Raw genomic sequence first — 20,532 nt, forward strand, 5'->3', positions numbered from 1 at the left:
AACAAACTTAAGGCAAGAGCAATACAAAAGGGAAATTAATGGCCATAATGTCTACATTAAAAATAAGAGAAATGTCAAAAGAAGTAACATCTCTTTATGCCTCAAGAAGCTAGAAAAAATAAACTAAAGTCTAAAATTAACAAAAGAGAAAAATAATAGAATACAGCAAAAATTGATGAAATAGAAAACAGAGCTGGCTGGGTAAGGTGGCACATGCCTATAATTCTTGAGACAGGAGTCACCCTGTGTTTCTCCTTTGCTAGCAAAGCAATAAAATGTTGGGGTTTTTTTCCTTTTTTCCCCAAAATAAATAAATAATAATAAGAAGAAAACTGAAAATAGGAACAAAAAGCAATGAAACTGTGAGTTGCTTTTTTGAAAAGATCAACAAAAATGACAAATTTTTAGCTAAACTCATAAAGGATACAAACCTTAAAATTACAACTAATTACAACTAATACCCCAGAAATAAAAGGTATCATAAGTGACTACTATGAATAATCATATACTAACAAATCAGATCACAAGAGAAATGGATAAATTCCTAGAAACATACAACCTACCAATACTGAATCATAAGGAAACAGACCAATAACTAGTAAGATAATTCAATTAGTGATGAAAAATCTCCCAACAAAAAAAAAAAATTCAGGACCAGATGGTTTCCCAGCTGCTTTTTACAAAACACTCAAAGAATTGATGCCAAACTCTTTTAAACTCTTCCAAAGAACTGAAGAGGAGGGAATACTTCCAAACTCATAATGCCAGTGTTACCCTAATAACAAAGCCAGCGAGACACTACAAGAAAAGAAAGCAAAGGCCAAATATTCCCAAGCAAATATAAATGCAAAAATCCTCAATAAAATCTCTGGAAACCAAATTCAACTGCACATTAAAATGATCCTACACCATAGCCATGTGGGATTCATCCCTGAGATGCAAGGATGGTTCAATGTGCAATAATCAATCAACATGATCCACCACGTTAACAGAATGAAGGATAAAATCAACACAATCTTCTCAACATATAAAGAAAAAGCATTTCATAAAATTTAGCAAATAGTTTCATGACAAAAATATTCAAATTAGTAATAAAAGAAAATTACCTCAATATAATTTCCATGTATAAAAATCCCAAAGATAACACCATAAATCCCAATGATTTTCACCAACTAACAACAAATTATCCAAAAGGGAAATTAAGAAAACAATCTTATGTGCAATTATATCAAGAGGAAGAAAATACTTAGTAATAAACATAACCAAGGAAACAAAAGAATATAAAACATCAAAACTATTTAATATCACTGAAAAAAAATTAAACAAGACACAAATATGTAAAAAGATGCCCGTTATTCATGGATTAGAAGATTTGAAATTGTTAAAATGGCCATACTACTTAAAGCAACTTATAGATTCAATATAGTGCTTATCAAAATCTCAATAGCATTTTTTATCAAAAATAGAAAAAAAATTATAAAATTCATATGGAACCACAAAGGATCCTAAATAGTCAAAACAATGTAGATAAAAAGAACAAATCTGAAGGCCTCACACTCATTGACTTCAAACTTATACCAAAGCTAAGATAAGCAATACGGTACGGTACTGGTCTAAAGGCACATTTGCAGACTAATTGGACAGATGGTACAGAATAGAAATAAATCCATGGTCAATGATACCTGATAAGGGCACCAAGAATACACAACGGGGAAGGGAGACTTTCTTCAACAAAAGGTATTCAGAAAACTGCATATCCCCCCACAAAAACAATGAAATTAGAACTACATCTTACACCATATACAAAAATTAACTCAGGATGAATAAAAGACCTAAATGTAAGACCTAAAAATGTCAAACTCCTAGAATAAAATATGAGGAAAATTTTCATAATTTTCATCTTGGTAATGATTATTGAATATGACACCAAAGTAGAGGCAACTAAAGTAAAAATAGACAAATGGGACTTTATTAAACCAAACAGCTTCTGCACAGCAAAGGAAACAGTCAAGGGGGTTAAAAAGAAAACATTCAGAATAGGAGAAAATATTTGCAAACCATATATATGATAAGGAATCAATATTTTAAAAGATACATAAGGAACTCAAATAATTCAATAGCAAAAAACAAATAATTTGATTAGAAAATGCACAAAAGGACTTAGAAATTTCTCTACAAAAGACAGAGAGCCAACACGTACATGAAAAGATGCTCAGCATCACCAATCATCAGAGAAAATCAAATCAAAACCCGAGGTATCATGTCATACCTGCTAGAAGGATCAGTATAAAAAATAAACAAATAGGGCTGGGGATGTAGCTCAGCGGTAGAGTACCTGCCTTGCATGCACAAGGCGTAGGTTCCATCACCAGCACTAGTTAGATGAATAAATAAATCAAATGTTGGCAAGATAGTGCAAATAATGGAACTTCTGTACATTTTTGGTGGGAATGTTAAAATGGTACAGCCACTATGGAAAACAGTATAAAAGTTCCTCACAAAAATTAAAAATATGGCTACCATATTTTCAAGCAATCCACATCTTGGTATTTATCCAACAGAACTGAAAACAGGATCTTGAAAAGAGATTTGCACTCCCATGTTCCTTGCACCCAATTTTCACAATAACCAGCAGGTGGAAACAACCTAAATGCTGACTGATGGGTGAAAGAATAAAGAAAAAGCAGTATATGCATGCAATAAGATACTTGTCAGTCTTAAATTAAGGGAATTCTAACACAAGCTACAACACAGAGAGAGCTTGAGCAACTCAGGCTAAGTGAAATAAGCCAGTCACAGGAGGCAAGTACTGCAAGACCTCACATATGCAAAGTATCAAAAGTGGTCGGATTCATAGGCAGAAAGTAAATGGTGGTTGCCAGAGGCAGCAGGGAGGGACCAACGAGGAGGTAACTGTTCAATAGGTTTAGTTTCAGCCACTCAAGATCAAAAAGTTCCAGAGATCTTCTGCACAACAATGTGAATATAATTAACAACACTATGCTGTACACTTAAAATTTTGTTAAAAGGGTCTACCTCATTGTGGGTTTTCGCGATTGAAAAAAAAAAACTGTCCTATTTTCTAATTAAATCACTAAGTTTACTATGTAGCCAGACCTTGTTATCTTGTGGAAAATACAGGAGGAAAATCTAAAAGTCTAACTTATAATAAACTTTTATGATAAACATTTTTCATAATAAACTAATAGTGCATTGACAGCTCGTAACTGAGGTTTACAGTTTAGAAACATTTTAAAATTCATGATCTTGTTCATCAAAATGGCCCTGGGAAGTGTATGTTATTATTTCTGTTTCATAGGTGGTTTTGTTACCTTGTCTAAAGTCACTCAGCAAATAGAAGATAGAATCAGGATTTTTTAAAATAACAGCTTTATTGAGATATAATTCACATACATAAACTCTACCCTTTTCAACAAAGTATTTTGTTGATTAACAGAGATTTAGTAGATTAATCTTTTAAAGATTTAGTTGATTAACAGAGATGTGCAACCATCAGCACTGATTCCACAACATTTTTATTATTCCCCCAAAACCCTGTATCTATTTAGCAGTCACTCCCCATTCTCCCCTTTTCCCAGGCTCTGGCAACCACCTATCTATAAACTTGTCTTTTCTGGACATTTTAGGTATGTAGAAATATACAGCGTCTGACCTTCTATGTCCAGCTTCTATCACCTAGCATGTTCCCAAGGTTCATCGTGGAATAGCACCTATCAGTACTTCATTCCTTTTTATTGCTGGATAATATTCCATTGTGTGGCTGTACCACATTTTGTTTCCTCCATTCATCAGTTGGTGGACATGTGGTTTGTTCAGTTTCTTTAGCTGATATGAATAATGCTGCTGTACATATTTGTGAGTTTGTTTTTTGTTTTTGTTTTTCAGGTAATAGGAATTGAGCCCAAAGGCCCTCTACCAAGGAACTACCATCCCCAGCCCTTTTTATTTTTTTTTTACTTTGAGACAGGATCTCACTAAGTGGCCCAGGCTGGACTCAAACTTGCCACCCTCCTGCCTCAGCCTCCTGAGTCACTGGGATTACTGGCACGGTACCACCCCACCTTGCTAGTGTGTAAATTTTGTGTGGTCATTTCTCAGGTATGGAAAGAACCAGATGTGAACACGGGTCCCTTCAGTCCAATCTGATATGAAATTATTCCAGTGGCACCAGAGTCAATGAGCTGTAAAGACCACTGCGCTGACCTGGAGAGAGGGTCACCCGAATATTGGGCACCATGGTCACTCACGAGCTGTGTGCACTCACATTCAGTGATTGCCCCAGAGTGATCTCTGGAGTCCTTTCCAACTCTAAAACCATTCTATGGTGGTGGACGTTCCGTTGAAAATGTTTAGAAAAGCAGAAACGGTTACCACCGAGTTCATGGGCCTCAGTGCTAAGACTTTTAACCAAACACCCAAAGCAACAGAATAAAACTCCACAAGATCCACTGATGTGAAACTGACAACCCGCTGCGACAGGGCCCACAGGAAAGGCCATACCCCGTCCAGCCCTCTCTCTCCTTGTGGGCAATGAGGGTCCAACCAGTGCAACCATCCCAGCTTGGAGAAAAGCCAGAGCAGAGAGAGGGGGCCTGGGGCTCCTCTGGGGACAGAGCCCTCAGCGTTGTCATCTGCTGCCTCCACACATTCCTGAGGGAGGGCACAAAAACACACAGTGGCGCAGCAGCCGGCTGCTAGCTCTGGGGAGGGTACTTCACTGTCCCCTTTAGGCTGAAGCTGCCCAAAAGCACTTGCCCTGGGAGCAGAAAGAGCTCCGTGGGATACCGCCAGGGGGCCCCCAGGCAGGAAATCAGCAGCAGGGTTTCTTGACCTGTCCTCTTCCCACCCTCCTCACGAGGACTCCAGCCAAAACAACTCCCTACATAGGATGAGAGACTGTGAAAATATTTACTTTAGTTGAGCTTATTAAAAAGAAAGAGAAGCCCAAGAGAAGAAATAACTCAGCTTCAAACTGAGATCCTGTGCCATAAACATTTTGCCTCATCAGTTTTCCCCTGGTAACGTCAAAGTTTGGAAGGGTGGTGTTCGTTTCTTTCGTGTTTGCTTGTTATGAGACAAATACAGTGATTTCCATAAGCCAGGAAAAGAAATCAATCCCATTTCTAATCAATCCCAGTTCTCTGTAAGCAGAACAAAAAATTCTCCTACCTTGAACCCAAAAATCTGTGTAAGGTGCACTCCCACCCAACCCCTAGCCCCCTTCTGGTGCAGGATTCTTCTTGAGGAGACTCTCAGCAAATGTGCCATGAGTGTCACTCATCCCAACAGAATCCTGCATCCTGACCAACAGGAACCCAAACCTTTATCCCTGAAGGCAGGGGGAGTATAATGCTGCTCTGAACAAGCAGGTTTGTTTCCTCCATACTCCTCTTTCTCCCCTTTTCTGTCCCTCTTGCTGCCTTTCTTTATCAGACCTTCTGCACACATTTCCTCTTCTCTCATACCTCTGTTACCCCCCCTCCCTATATATGACCTCATCTTTCTATTCTGGCCCCAGAGCCCCCACCAGTCAATTGGCTCAAAGTCAACAACTAGGACCATTTCCATCCAGTGCTTTCCTTCCCTCCTGAACTTCACAGGAAAAGGAGGACATATATTGCTCAAAGCCCCAGACTATAAGAAGCCTGCTAGGTCTTGGGAAGGGATGGGAAAGCCCAGGGCAGTTGAGATGCATCTTCTACTACTGTACCCCAGCTGCACGGAGACACTGAAGGCAGAAGTCTTCAAGCAGCAGCATCTATTTAACCTTACTTTATTTTGTTTTGTTTCCTACATTGTAAGTGGCATATGATCTAATATACACCCTGCCCCCCAGAGCACTGACAGAGCCCTGACATGGACAATATCTCATTTAAACTTTATAACAATCCAAACCGGACTACAACATTTAGGCATCTTCCCCAAAGTCTAGAATCCAGTGAGTGCAGAGCTGGGAAATCAGAGCTCCGGGCTGCCAGTCCCCCAGCCACCTTCCCCAGAGGCAAAGACCCTCCAGTCGGACTCTCATTCTTTCCTCAACTGTGAATTCCATCCCTCCCTGCACACCCCAGACCCTCCAGAGGGTCTAATTTCAGTCAATCTGGATCATGCTACAAACTCCTAGAAGACAATTCCAGACAAAGTTCAGAGACAGGGAAAGTCACCAAGACCCTGAGGAGTGAGGCACACATAGAGAAGGGAAATGTATCATGGTAGAAAGTTCTAGAAATCTATGTCCAAGGTTTAAAAATTTGTAAGTGGAGTACTTGCTTTTCTTTAAGATTATTAGACATTATTTATAGCCGCCTGTTTTCAAAGCAGCATAAGTTGAACCCAAGAACAAATTAGATGCAACAGCCTGTCCATACTGGGAATAATGAGGATGTAGTTTCAGCCTTACACATGGACACATATGACAGGGGGCATTCAGAAGTCTAGCACATTCCTTAAAATGTGCAAGACTTTAACAATCCCTGTTTTAGGGAAGTCCTAGAAAAATCAATTATTCTCACCATCCTACATGGTAGGTCAGCAACAGGAGGGAACTAAGCCTGAAAAATGTGCAAAAAGCCTGCACCTGCATAAGTTCCTACACTTCCTTTCACTTAAGAAATCCTGTGGGAATATAATAGAGATTATCACAAACTGACTCTGAATTATTTCTCAAAGGAAATTACAAATAGCAGACCCTTTAATATCAATAATATTGCAACAGGTTTTGTAAATAAGAGGCACTGATATGGGGGGGGGGGGTAAAACAGCCTCAACAAAAATAATTTGGGAATAAACTGTTTCAAGTGATCCCAGGAAAATATCTCCTATTATTTAGAGTCAAGAGTGAAGCTTTTTAAGGAGGGCTCAAGTTTCATTTGTTAGAACATTTTCCACTCCATCTGTGAATGCCTGACACGAATTTAAATTCAATATATTTTTATTAAATAATTTAAAACAATCTTTCTTACTTTTCAGCAAAGTAAATCTCTATATTGCCCTCTTCCGTTTAAAGAATCACTGAATTTTAGAGTCAGGAAGAAATTGGAGGCATTCTGTTCAATGAACCACACTAACAAACATTGTATCAAATAGTGTGTGCACCTGGTCTGCTAAAGGCTGTGTATGGATGCTCTCATTTAATACAACCTCATGGGCTGATAACATTATCATCATTTGTTAAAGAGAAAAATAAGGTTCAGAGAGGTTAAGCTACTCACCTAAAGTCACCCAGCCAGTAAGAGACAGGACCTGGGCTGTGACCAGTTCTGTCTGATCCTAAAGTCAAATGCTTCCTGAGGCCTAGGTGATTTGCTGGCATTTATTGTCCTGCCATTTCCGAATACTTTCCACCACCCTAACTAAAGAGCTAACACCAGGGAGAGCCATCACTTCAGGTAGCCAGGAGCTCTCTAAACTGGAGGGACATTATTCTCACCTGGGAAGAGCCTGATTCTCCACCAAGTCCACCACATGCATCTGCATCAGGCTGTGAGAAAGGCAGACTCTGGAACATTTTCCTCCAAAGCTGCTCAAGAACAACAATAGCCCAGCATGGATTTAGATCATTTCTGAGAATGACTTTCACAACTCAGCCTGACCTAGTCCCTGTCCCTTCTTGACTGTGTCAATTGCCATCCTATCTTTCATAATGAGCAATTTCTCAGAACTCTTGTCTAACAAATACCTGTAGGTGCCCCCTCTCCTGTAGGAGGTGTCTTGGCATACTAATTCTCCAAACTCCGTCCAACTCCTTGAAAAGTCCTTCTTCCCATTTCACCCCAACCCCCTCTATTTTGCTGTTCTTTGAAGTTGTCCTTTGCTTTTCTTCAGAAATCATCCAAAAAAAAAAAAAAGAAAGAAAGAAATCATCCAAAAAGGTACATAGGATGCTCTACCTTCTCCTGCAGATTGAAGAAATCAGATCAGATGCGTTGGGTTGGCAAAGCAGCATTCCGGGCCATTTGCGGCTGATGACGGTCCCTTTCAATATGTCTGTGGAGAACACCCTCCAGTGTGTCCCTAGCATCTGGCTTCTTGTAACCCGCCAGATGCTAAGGGAGAACTGAGGCTGAGGAAGTATTTGTTGGAGCTCAGGAGGTCATCACCAATGCCTGTTTCCTCCTGGTATCAGCCCCGACTGTCACTGTTGGGCTCAATTTTCCTCAAGCCTCAGGAACACATCTGGATTCCCAAGAACACCCTAGCTTTTGCAGAAGACCGAAGTCTTTTATGCCTCTGACTTTTTGCTCTGTAACAGTACTGCATAACCCAGAGAAAGAATTGTCTTAATGTCGGTATCTGTGTGTTTTCATTGGCTGTTTCCCAAATAAGGAATTCTCAGATTCCCCACAGTGCCAGATTCCTCCAGAGCGATACAACTAGACTGGAGCTGCACTTGAGAAACCCTAGTCTTGTTTTGTGTGGTTGGAGGAGTGCAATCCAGTTACCCAAACAGCTCCCCGAGGATGCATATGGTGGAAACAAAGTCAGGGCAGACCAGTGTGTAAACATGCATTGTGGAAAATTCTCTTCAAGGTTTCCTATGCTATGACAATGTTTTAAATATCATTCCTATAGAAGTTTTCCCTTTAAAAGGAAAAAGCAAATGTTTGAAACAGAAAGGAAACAAGACGTCAAGGAAAATGAAAAGCCTCACTTCATTTTAGGTCATGGAGAAGTAATCAGTCCACGTGAGCTATACTATTAACACTTATGTTGTACAGTCCATAATATTCCATCCAAACCTGTGGTATTTAGGTAAGCTATGCAATAGGAAATACCATTTGTAAAATATTAAGCCACAGCATAATCTCCCCATGCCTTCGAATACTCTCGGCTCTGATTCCAGCTCAGCTGCCCACCCTGCCTCTCCCCTGCAGCAGTTAGCCTTCATTTTTCTGGCATTGAATTTGGGTCCGGGTTATTTCTTTCAGCTTATTTTATAATCTGTTAATTTCCTACATTTTGAGAGTAATGACAGAGGTTCTCTCTTTGACCAGATTCTCGCCAGGATCTGAGCCTCCTTCTTAAACAGTCCTGTCGACTCTGACCTATAAAGACTTGAACGAGAACAAACATGGCTTCTTATGGTTCAAGGCTGCATCCCTCCGATGACACTGGCCTCCCTTAAAGTGCCTGCTTGACAAAATTCAAGGCTGCCTCAAGAGTTTACTGTTTGTTTCGGCCCACACCTGAAGGTAGGGTTCCCGTTTTCCAGGCTTGATGGGAGGGTAGAAGCCAACTTTGATAAACACCAGTTTGCAAACTTAAATGGGTTTCACCCGAACCAATGCCCTTCCCATGTTGTGTAATTTTTCACTTCCTGACTCTACAGGGCTCAATCTCCCTTCAGAAGTCTCAGTCATTTCTGTACAAATCAAGTTCAGTTCATGCTAGACTCTTTCCCCTAATGCAATAGTTATCACCCATGAAATCTATTCTCAGCATTTTAAGGTCCCGCTGTTTATCTCTGACAACAGTATGAACAGATACCAAGCCAAAGATGAGAAGTCGGCCATCTGCAATCTCAGCCAAACTCGACCATTTTGGCACCCTGATCTCAGACACCCAGCTCTAGAACTATGAGAAATGAATCTCTTGTTTATAAGTCACCTAGTCCTTGAAGACAGCATCTTCCAAAATGGAGAGAAGTTAATAGGGTAGGGAAAAAAGACCCAGTGTCACATGCAATTGAGAATTCCTGGGACAGGTCTCTTCGTGGCTACCCTCTGCACAGCCTTTAGGACACTAATGTGCTCTGGAGCCTTGAGGAGGAGGAGGGAGCTGTCCTCATAACATACATGGTAGGTGTGCCGCGACACTGTGGAACATGGTACCAGAGAACACACAGTCCACCCTTAAATCCAGATGCCTCAGCCTTTACATTCTGTTGCCAGCTTCTCTTCTATGACCTGGAGGATCGGCTCTGGGGCCCCTAGTGGCTTCTTTGAGTTGGCAGGTTCTCAGCATAGCTCTCTGGACTAGCAGCAGCCACAGGCTGTTTCCCTGGTATACCAGCAGTCCTCATGGGGGAGGCCCAGGCAGGGGACCAAAGAGGGCCAGGCTAGGGTCAGCCTCTCATCGGCATTTAAGTGAGTGGCACAGACTTCTTGGCTGTCTGTCAGGCAGGCTGCATGACCAAGTTATATCCAAGTTATGAAGGAGGAAGTTAAATTAACTCGGGGCCTTTCCTAAGCTGGACCCAGTGCTGGGACCCAAGGCTCGACCAGCCTCTGCCTGGCCTACAGCTCTGCTCTTTACTCACAACACCACACCCTAGGACTTGTGGGTAGCAAGATAGGCATTTGAACCCCAAGTAAGAAGAGCCCTGCTCCATGGGCTTCTGACCTCTAGTTATAGCAATGGCTCAACCCACAAAGGCAGAGGAGCATGGAGGTCAAGTGCTACAGGCTGTCATGTCAAAGTCACCTGGCTTCTCATCCCGGTTTCTGGAATCACTACTTCTAGGACATGTTGCTAAGTGTCTTTTGGCCTTCATTTCCTCAATCTATAATGTGAAAATAAAGAGTCTACTTCATAAGGGCCAAATAAGTAACTTGCCACATAGTAGGTTCCCCCCAAAATGGCAACATAATGCTTACAAGCATGAGGTTTCCAAATCTGCATCATCATAGCTCCAAGGCCAGGGCCTGAGCAGCAGGCAATACCAAGCTTGAGAGGTCGCCAGCGAGAGTCCCAGGGCTTGTGTTTGACCCTGAAAGGTCTCTCATTTTCCAGCAAGAGAAAATCAAAGTGCAATCCTGGCATGTGCTGAACTGGGTTGTGATATGAAAAGCACTAGTTAATAACCAAGTCAGCACAGCAGCTGGAGACATCAAAAATAATCAGGAAAGAAAGATTAAAAGTGACACGGCCCTTCACACATGCAGCTGATGACTTACTTTAAGGTTATAACCTGAAAACCTGGGTCCATGCTTGTCACCCACAAACCAAGACTTAACATCACTCTCTACCAGTGGTTCTCAACAGGAGCGATTTGCTTTCCAGAGGACATATGGAAGTGCCTAGAGACACTTTGGGTTGTCATAGCCATGTGTGTGGGATGCTACTGGCATCTTGTAGACAGAGGCCAGAGATGCTGCTAATACCCTATAGTGAGTGCACTGGACACACAGGGCAAAGAATTATTCCTCTGGAAACATCAGTAGTGCTTAAGCTGAGAAACCTGCTGTAGGGTCAGGGAGCTGGGAATGTGGCAGGCCTGAGGTGCGGCCTTCTGCACTGGTCTACTTTGCAGACAATGCTTTGGAAACCTCTGTTTGGCAATGTGCCTGGGATCACACAACCAGAAAATGGTTCTGTCAGAATTGGTCCCTGTCTCAAATCCCAAATCTCATGATCTTTCCACAACACCACACTAACAACCAGGGCAGAAATCAGCATAGGACAAGAGGATAAAGGGATATTTTAAAAGAGGACTCAAAGGATTTAAAGGAAAGGGGGCAGGTGGAATGTGGCACTCAGAACAGCAGAGCCCTAGAACAGACACAAGACACGGGAACGCTTAAGAGGAACCAGGGGCTAGCAGAGAGAGTCAGGGGTCTTTCTGGGCTAAGTGAGAGCTGAATGCAAGAGAGAAAGAAAAGCCACAGGGCCTCAGAGCTGAGGGCTGAGCCAATTTATAGAAGGAGGAAATGAAAAGGAGTGACACACCCAGGAAGCCCAAAGTAAACCAAGGAGACAGAGACCCCAAAGCAGGAAAGAGCTTCTTCCTGGGGTGCTGAAGGAGTGTAGAGGACAGGAACAATACAGACAGGAAGACTCTGGAGTTCAGGGATTTGGTCGGTAAAGACAAGGGTGGGGGTTAATTTCAGCTGTTGAGCCAGGCTGCCAATCTGGAAGAAAGGGAACATGTGGCCCACTCACCCTACATGGAGGCCAGGCTGCTGCCCACCCACGTCACCACCCAGACTCTGGGTTTTTGCAGTGTGATACTGTGTTGTTTCCTGAGTGGACTGGTCTCTGGCAGCCTTTCATACCCTACCTACCTTCTGGTTTCAGAGGCAGCACAGAAAGGACCCCAGGGCTTCCCACTCTCCAGAAAATTCAGCCCACTCCTGGCTGGAAGGAGGCAGACAAGCAAGCCTTGGTTCCAGCGAGGGCCTGCAAACAAGGTCTGCTTTCAGAGCTGGCTTCTGGCATTTGTGTTCCGTGGGTTCCTCAGTGGAAAGAGCAAAGCACTCAAGAGAGAAATGAGAGAAGGCATTATCCCCACAACGGCCCTGGAGAGCTGGGCTGTGGTTACTAGAGGTGGTTCCAGGAATTTTATTCCGAATTCTCCAAGGAAACCATCAAAATGATGTGAGATAAAGTTAGCTGATGGTAGCCTGGCTCAGATCACACAACTTAAACATGTGAATCTCCTTCCTTCTCCCAGGAGGCCCAACTGCTCCTCCTGAAGATAAGCAGAAAGTCTTGGAAGTTTAAAAAACTTTAAAGAGGATCTCTCTCTCTCTCTCTCTGGACTTAAATATTTAGTAGGGGGTGGGGGGGGATCACCAAATTCAAACATTTTGCTATGCAAATTGGTCAAATGATTTATCTTAATTATCATGTAATAACCTTTTGTGTTTGAAGGAAGGCAAGTTGCTCAATAGCCCAAAAGAAATATTTAATGCTCTAAACTAAATTCCTTCCCATACACCAGACAAGCTGTGGTCAGTAGGAACAGACCTTCTGACCTGATTGGGATTGTGCCCTTATAAGAGGCCCTACAGAGCTTGTTCATTCCTATTGTGGGAGGACACCATTAAGAAGGTATCATTTCTGAAACAGAGCAGGCCCGCACCAGACATCAAGTCTACAGTCACTTTGACCTTGAAATTCCCAACCTCCACAACTATGAGCAATAAATGTCTGTTGTTCCTGAGCTGGCCAGTCTAAGGTATTTTGTTACAGTAGTCCACACAGACTGATAGTTTACCTTAATGGGTTTTTGCACATACTAAATAAAGCAACATCTGTGAAATGGCAGTGCGTGGGAGTGATCATAAACAGACTTTCTACTATAGGTTCCTGCTTCTACAGTGTGTATAACCTGGTCGGAAAGACTAAAGAAAACAATAAATGAGAGATAAAACGTACCCCGCTAATATTCACTGGGAGACCCAGAGTGGCCAGCAACCCAGGCAACATGGCTCAAGGGCAGGGACAGCTTCAGAGGGAGGAAATGAACATCTGCTCCAGTGGAGAGACATGGGCAGCAAATCAGGCGTTCAGGATTGAAACACTGCTTGTGCTTTCTATTGATTTGGGTCATGTGCCACTTAACGCTGGTGTAAAAGAAGTTCACCCACCTGGCTTTATTCACCCCAGTGAGCAGACACAAAATATCCACTCATGCACACATTTGTCATCACTAGGGCAGGTCTCCTCTCTGGCTGTCTGAACTGGGCCACAAGCCAACAGAGACAACCCGGGAGGTGATCAGGGCTGCACACATGCCCCCACATCAAATGTACTTTGGTATATCCATGGCCAGTCCTGGATGCTACTGACAACAAAGGTCACTGGGAAATGCCTACATCACTGTAGCTACACAGGCTGAAGCTAATGAATTGCAAGGGACAGGAGCAGGTTTGCTTCTATCCTCTCCAGCCCCATGGACTTTCATGAAGGTATATGTGTATAAATACTTAACAACTTGAGCAACCCCCAAATTAGGAGAGATTTTTTAAAAATCACTGATTAAGGTTATGAAAGATCAGCATTTACTTAATGTCTTGGTCTCAAATGCAGACATGAGCACACAAAAAAATAATATATCTCTAAGTCCTCAGGGAGTGCTCGCAAAATACTTGTGAATCTTATTGCATCTCGGGGGCCACCAAAGGCTTCAAAAGAATTTTGCACATAAAGAAAAGTCTGATTGGAAACATGTAAGTGGGCACCAATGGTTGGATGTGCCACCTACACCCTCAGGGTTAGCTTATATTTAAACACACAGCTCTTGCTTGGATTCTCAGTCACAGATGTTTGAACATGTGGCAGACTGACGACCCCTTCCTCTGGGCTCTAGAAAACTCCCAACCTGCTCAGGAAGTCTGTTCTAAAGTCACCCTGGTTCCACCCTGGACACAGCCCTGCCCAGCATGGCCCACAGCTCCAACAGATCTATCGCAGCAAGGAGCTTGCCCAGTCTGAGGTGCTGACCACAATATGCTACACACCTTCACCCACCACCCCCCCACACACAGGGGCCCTCTTCCCATATTCCCCTCTCCACTGTGATAAGCACACAGATGTATGTCAGGTCTTGGAGCTGGAGTCGTAGCCCAGTATGTGGAAGCTTTGTTCCAGCTCTGCTTCTCCCTGGCTCTGGAAGTTCAAACAAGTCACTGCTAACAAGTGGTTTCCAAGGTCCCTTCAAACTCCCACAATCCATGAGGATTCATTCTCCCAAGATGGGGTCCACAGAGAAGTGGGTGCCTCCCAGAAGTCTGCTTCCTGCCTAAACTCCTCAAGACTCCTGCAACCACACTGCAGGCCAGAGGCTTTCCAAAGATGCCAGGCCACAATATCACCTTGCCCCCCTCCCATCAAGAAGGGATCCCGTTTCTCCTCTCCTTGAATCTAGGTATATTTTGTCAACTCTGACCAACACAACGTGGCAGAAGCAACAATACCAATTAGGGGCAAAAGCATCAACTAACCCAGAGACCTCCTAATGGGAGCCCTGAGAATCCCTGAAGAAGGCCAGGCTATTCTGCCAGGCAGAGAAGCCACATGGAACAGCCACATAGGGCAGCATTGTGGACATCCAGCCAGTTGAGCCTTCGGTGATTCTGATCCCTGTCACCATCTAACTGCAACAGCATGAGAAGTTCAAAGCAAGACCCTCCCAGCTGAGCCCAGTTAATCACAGAACCAGGAGAACATTGAGGTTTTAGGACGTGTGTACGTGTGTGTGTGTGTGTGTGTGTGTGTGTGTGTAAAAATGTACATCTGATAGGGAAAGATTCACCACCATGCAGTTCAGGATCTCCACCAAAGCACAACCAGGCAGGCAGCCATCGGGAAGCAGAGGCTCCGCCACCTGTAGGGGAAGGTGCCTAGTCAGGAAGACAAGCAGGGCAACAGGCTGAGCTGACATGATGAGGTTCCTCATTGAGCATCCTTGCTCAGTTTGTTGGGCCCAATTACCAGGGCTCAGAGGCAGTAGAGCCTCACTCACTTAACGTAGGGGCAGGGGCAAGGCTTAGATGGATCTGGCCCTTGGCCATGGTTCAGGCCTTGGAGGGAGGACAAGTGGACTGAGTTGAATTACATAGCTACACCCTGGGGGCTTTAGGACAGCAGCCTTCCTTTACAGGAGGGCCCCCAGCTTACGTTATACTACGTCCTCAGACCTCCTACCCATAACCACTTCCCCCAGGAAACCCCAGTGTAGAGCTCAACCTATTCTCTCCACTGTGCTGTTCGCTGGGCCACATATCTAGGGTGCCCAGCAAGGATCGGGCCACACCAGAGCGTGGATGTTAATTCCAAGTCTGAGACGACAACTTCCTCCTGATTGACTTAGAGAAAGCCAACCACTTGGAAGTTCAACAAGAAGGACTCAAGAAGTTGTTCAACTTTGCATTTAGGTTTTTCAGCCTTTAAAGATAAAGTGAGACCTTGAGCCATACTTTTGAAGGAGTTTTATCTACTTCTTCTCTAGGCATACATGGGGAACATTCGCAGCTGCTTACCATGTGGACAGCGGCTACAAGCACCAGTGAAAGGACTCAGAAAGCATGGATTCTGTACTTGGCTTAGCTGCTAACTATGGGACTTAGGGCAAACCAATTATCCTTTTTAGCCTCAGTTTCCTGACCCACAAAATGGAGGATATTAGTATGTATTCCTGTGGTTTAGTTAAATAAATGCCCAAATAAACTAAGATTATAGCAAGACTCCCATCTGATGAGAGCAGGTCTTTCCTCTCACTTCAGAATCCCCAGCTAATCTCTACTAGATCCAGGGCCACCTCACTAGGGGACCCTACCTCTAAAGCCTTCACTCTCGTCTCCCATCCATACTAATATTGTTCCAACCCATCCATGTGGAGCTGGCCTGATCTCAAGGACTAGAACCTGCCTCACACCCTTCCTCATCCCTGACCTATATCCTATTTCCAAACACTGCACTCAGCTGCCAACTGCCAAACTCAGACCCCAAGGTCTGCCTCCCTTGTCTTTGACACTAGATAGAAACAGTTCATTCCCATTCCTGGTTTTTCTGAACTTGGGCACAGGGCAGGTTTGGGGATGAGAAGCCAGCATCTCTGTTCAGGACCTCCTTCACCCACCAGAGGCCCGCACTCCACACTTCGCCTGCAAAATGAAGCTCCAATGTGCTCTTCCACATCAAAGGACTACGGGGAGCATCGTACACGGGGACGGACTCGGAAGTTTCTTTGAAAACTATGAAGCACTAGGTAAGTTTCTATTGCTCTTGCTACTCTTGTTCACGGTCTTTAGTGTGGTCTCAGACTCTGAGTCTCTGGAGGCCTGGGACTGCTTCCCGGGCAAATTCTTTTGGTACAATGACCACACACAGAGAATAAAATTGATGCTCTTTGTGACTTCAGTGCTGTTAGCAAATGCAGTGTGATCCACAGGACAGAGGCTGGGAGAGAAGTCAGGAAACCTGGGTCCTGACCTCCTTGATCTGCCAATGAATTAACCGCATCACTTAACCACCCAGGGCATTTTGCTTTATGTGCATAATAGAGCTTACAAGCCACCCACATTCCTATTCACCAGGATACCAGGAGGGCAAAGAATTTGAATAGAAAAACACTGCACAGTATTTAGTGGGCATGGAGAGTTAGAAGAGATGACAAAGAAAAATGAAAGGGAAAAAAAGAAAGAAAAGAGGGAAAGCAGGCATTTGGGGTAAAGTATGAGGTTCTGGAGAATGCCAGGCTGAAGCTGGGCATATTGACCATGCCTTTAATTCTAGCAACTTGGGAAGCCCAGGCAGGAGGACTGCAAGTTCAAGGGAAGCCTCAGCAACTTAGCAAGGCCCTAAGCAACATAGTGAGACCCTGTCTCAAAATAAAAATAAAATTGTTTTAAAAAATTTTTAAAAAGCTGGGATGTAGTTCAGTTGTAAAGCAGGTAAAGCATCCCTGGTTCAATCTTGGTACCAGTGAGGAAAAAAAAAAAAAAAAAAAGCCCAGGTGACATACTAGTGAAGTTCCCTGTATAGAAAAGGTCTCCCAAGCCTGAGAGTCAATGTCTAGGTTAATTGACCCCAGAGGGTCCAGAAGACAAAGCTGAATGAAAGAAACCAAAGTCTTCCAGCATCTGAGATACCAGAAACAGCCACACTCATTGCTCTTTGCTTATACAGCTCAGCTCAGAGCAAGAGGCAGATGAGGAAGTAACAGGCCCACCACCTGTACAAACTGTGTAATGTCCCTCGAGGGGTCCTGGTCAGGCCACATCCTGGCACACAAGCTCCAATTCAAGAAACATTCAAACACCAAGACCTGAAAGTACGCGGGGCACAGTGGGGTGCTCCTGTAATCCCAGGGGTTGAGGAGGCTGAGGCAGGAGGATCACAGGTTTGAAGATAGCCTCAGCAATTTAGCAAGGTCCTAAGCAACTTAGCAAGCCCCTGTCTCAAAATAAAAAAATAAAAAGGGATGAGCATGTGGCTCAATGGTTAAGCACCTCTGGGTTCAATCCACACTACTCATAATAAATAAAATAAACCTGAGTGTTTACTTAGATGAGATTCACTGAGAATATGAGAAGAAAAGGTTCTCTTGGAATGAGAAAAATAACTTTTAACATCATTTAGTTTCAACCTTCATAATTCACAAATTTTTAATGCAATATCCCTGGCTGAGGATTTATTCAGCGGCTGCATACACTACACTCTTCAAGTGATAGAGACCTCATTGTGTTATAAGTTAGTTCATTTCATTCTCATTTGGACAAGATTAAACTCTTCTCCTTCCTATTAACCCCAAATTAACCTCCTCCAGGCCTCCCCAGATGCTCTGGAGGCCTAAGTTTAAATACCTTTTCCTTTACCAGCCTCCAGAGAACTTGAGGCAGCTGGTAGGGGTTTCCCAGAGACTTTCCTAAGAGCAGGACAAATTTTCAGTGTATCCTAAAAGCAAACCACCCAGCCCCCCTTCCAGGCTTCTTTCTGATGACCTCAGGCCAGCTTTGACCTCAGACTGCGGTGGGACACTGACTGCTGTCTCCACTCTACTCAGGGCATTGCATCCTGGCCCTGCCTCTGTGTTTGATTTACAATGACTTGGCCTCCTGCCCCAATTTAGGCAAATGCCGGTCCATTTTAGGACTCCACTCGGACATGTCACGTGATGAGATTAAAAAAATAACAGCTCCAAATTCATTCCCCTTAATGGATAGCAGCCGGTCATCTATCTTTAGCCCTAATAATGAATGACTTTAGAAACTGTTCAGCAGGCATTAAGTATTATCTTTTCTAGCATTTCATTTGACAGATGAGGAAACAGAAGTTTAGAAAGACAAAATTATTTGCTCATGGTAACAGAGCTGAGAAGATAAACTAATCTTACTTTCCAGCCCCATATTCTTCCTATTTCAGTTAAGCAGAAGCAAAGCTACATTATGCCTCTCTTCTGAATATATTTTGGGATAAATTTTCCATAGTTTGTGTGTAGTTGCATTCATTCTTTTTTTTTTAAATATTTATTTTTTTAGTTTTCGGTGGACACAACATCTTTATTTGTATGTGGTGCTGAGGATTGAACCCAGTGACACGCGCATGCCAGGCGAGCACGCTACCGCTTGAGCCACATCCCCAGCCCCGCATTCATTCTTTCTTTGACTCAACAGAAATTCACTAAGCACCTATTATGCACTTTGTAAACAGTCTCAGTAAGACCTGAAATAAGGTTCCCACAGGGATCTATATATTAATGTGTGTGATCACACTGTGTGCACAAGTGTGTGTGAATTAAAACTCATGTATGGGGCTGAGGTTGTGGCTCAGTAGTAGAGCACTTGCCTGGAACGTGAGGCACTGAATTTGATCCTCAGTACCTCATAAAAATAAAGAAAGGACATCAACAACTAAAAAAAAAAAAAAAGGAAAGGAAAAATAAATAAATAAAAGCCAGGAACTTTTGGTTTAAAAAAGAGAAAAAATTTCCGGCCTTAAAAAAAAAAGAAAGAAAGAAAAAATACATACATCCACTCAACAATAACCAAACACTTTAGAAACTACACTACACACAGCTGCAAGTCAAACAGTCACAAGCCACTACCGCAGGGCATTCTCCTTCTAGTAGAGGCCATTCTCAATGCTGTTAATGTGATAAAGCCCATCCCAGGCGTCTTTAGGACTCAAACCCAGATGCCTAATCAAGACTGGCAGGAGTGGTGGCGGTAACTACCCATAATGGTGGTGGGGGACTGAAGCTGCTGGCCCTAGGGAATTGAAAAAGCCTCTAAGAAGAGTGGACCTCTGAGCTGAATCTTGACAGTTGATATGAACTGATCAGGCAGAACAGAGTGAGAGTACAAAGACAGGGAGGCGAGAGGGCCTGATCCTGCCAAGGAAGACAGGCACAGCTGGGGAGGCAGACAGGTGGGGTCACAGAAGCCGTTCTTTATTATGCTAAGAGTGTGTGTTTGCTCTAAATACAATAGGGATTCAGAGGCAAAATTTAAAGAGAGAATAAACAGGATCAGATTTGAATTTGGGAAAGCAAGCTCTGGCAGAGAACTGGACAGATTAGAGGGTGGCAAGGCCAAAGGCAGGAAAACCTGGCAGGAGGCTGGGCAGAATTCAGGTGAGAAACCGGCATTGAACCTGATGGCTCCGGCCTCTACACGCTTCAAGTTTGAAATATCTCAGGGGAGAAGAAGTTGTTTTTCATGTATGTCTCTCTCGGCACAGGTAATTTCCACAAAGCTCTGCAGATCTGTAATATCACCTCATTATTCTCCTTGGTGATTCTGGTGGCCCCAGAGAGTGACGTCACTGCTAAGTGGTGGCTGACTGCATGAGCCGTGGAGGTGGGGAAGTCCTTACCAAATAAAGTCAGGGTTCAGGAAGCACAGAGAAATCAAGTTTAAGCAAGGCAACATCTGAACCAAGACAAACAGAAAAGTTTCAGGATGAAAGGCATGGAGTGAAGAGCACAGGGAGCAGAGGAAACCAATAAAGCAGCCAGCGCCTGCTGTCTCTGGTGGGGAGATTCTGCATATCTCCCTTTGCAGAGTGCACTGCAAAGCACCCCCAAGAGAATCTGGGAAAGGAGCCCTTCTGGTCAGACAGGCAACAAGAGGTAAGAGTCTGCAGCAAAGTTGGCACTGGGGGTGTGCATGTGTGAGCAGTTAAGTAGGAACATCTGGCAGCAAAGAGGACTGTGTGGGTGAGAAAGAGGCAGATGCCAACAGGCAGGGGGCTGTTTAAAGCTGGCTAAGCCCCATCACATGTGCCATTCGCTCTTGCAGATGACAAAAAATGATTAATAAAGAGGATAATGTTAAGCCCCAAATA

The 20,532-nt window shown here is 43.6% G+C and overlaps 1 protein-coding gene across 5 annotated transcripts in view; it reads right to left on the reverse strand.

Annotated features, from left to right (window-relative positions):
• Ston1 (stonin 1) overlaps positions 1–20,532 on the reverse strand; it is a 56,112-nt gene that overhangs the window by 23,464 nt on the left and 12,116 nt on the right. Inside the window, exons 1-3 of one of the 5 annotated variants that reach the window (XM_078029238.1) lie at positions 12,024–12,138; positions 7,911–8,007; positions 7,451–7,540 (exon numbers count right to left, since the gene is read on the reverse strand). The exons of 3 other annotated variants lie outside the window; for them this stretch is intronic. The gene's annotated coding sequence lies outside the window, so the exon portion shown is untranslated. Of the gene's footprint in view, positions 1–7,450; positions 7,541–7,910; positions 8,008–12,023; positions 12,139–20,532 lie in introns of those variants that run through there. One more of the 5 variants, XM_040270957.2, reaches the window with a different exon arrangement.

This window comes from Ictidomys tridecemlineatus, chromosome 12 (assembly GCF_052094955.1).
Source record: "Ictidomys tridecemlineatus isolate mIctTri1 chromosome 12, mIctTri1.hap1, whole genome shotgun sequence".
Taxonomy (NCBI): domain Eukaryota; kingdom Metazoa; phylum Chordata; class Mammalia; order Rodentia; family Sciuridae; genus Ictidomys; species Ictidomys tridecemlineatus.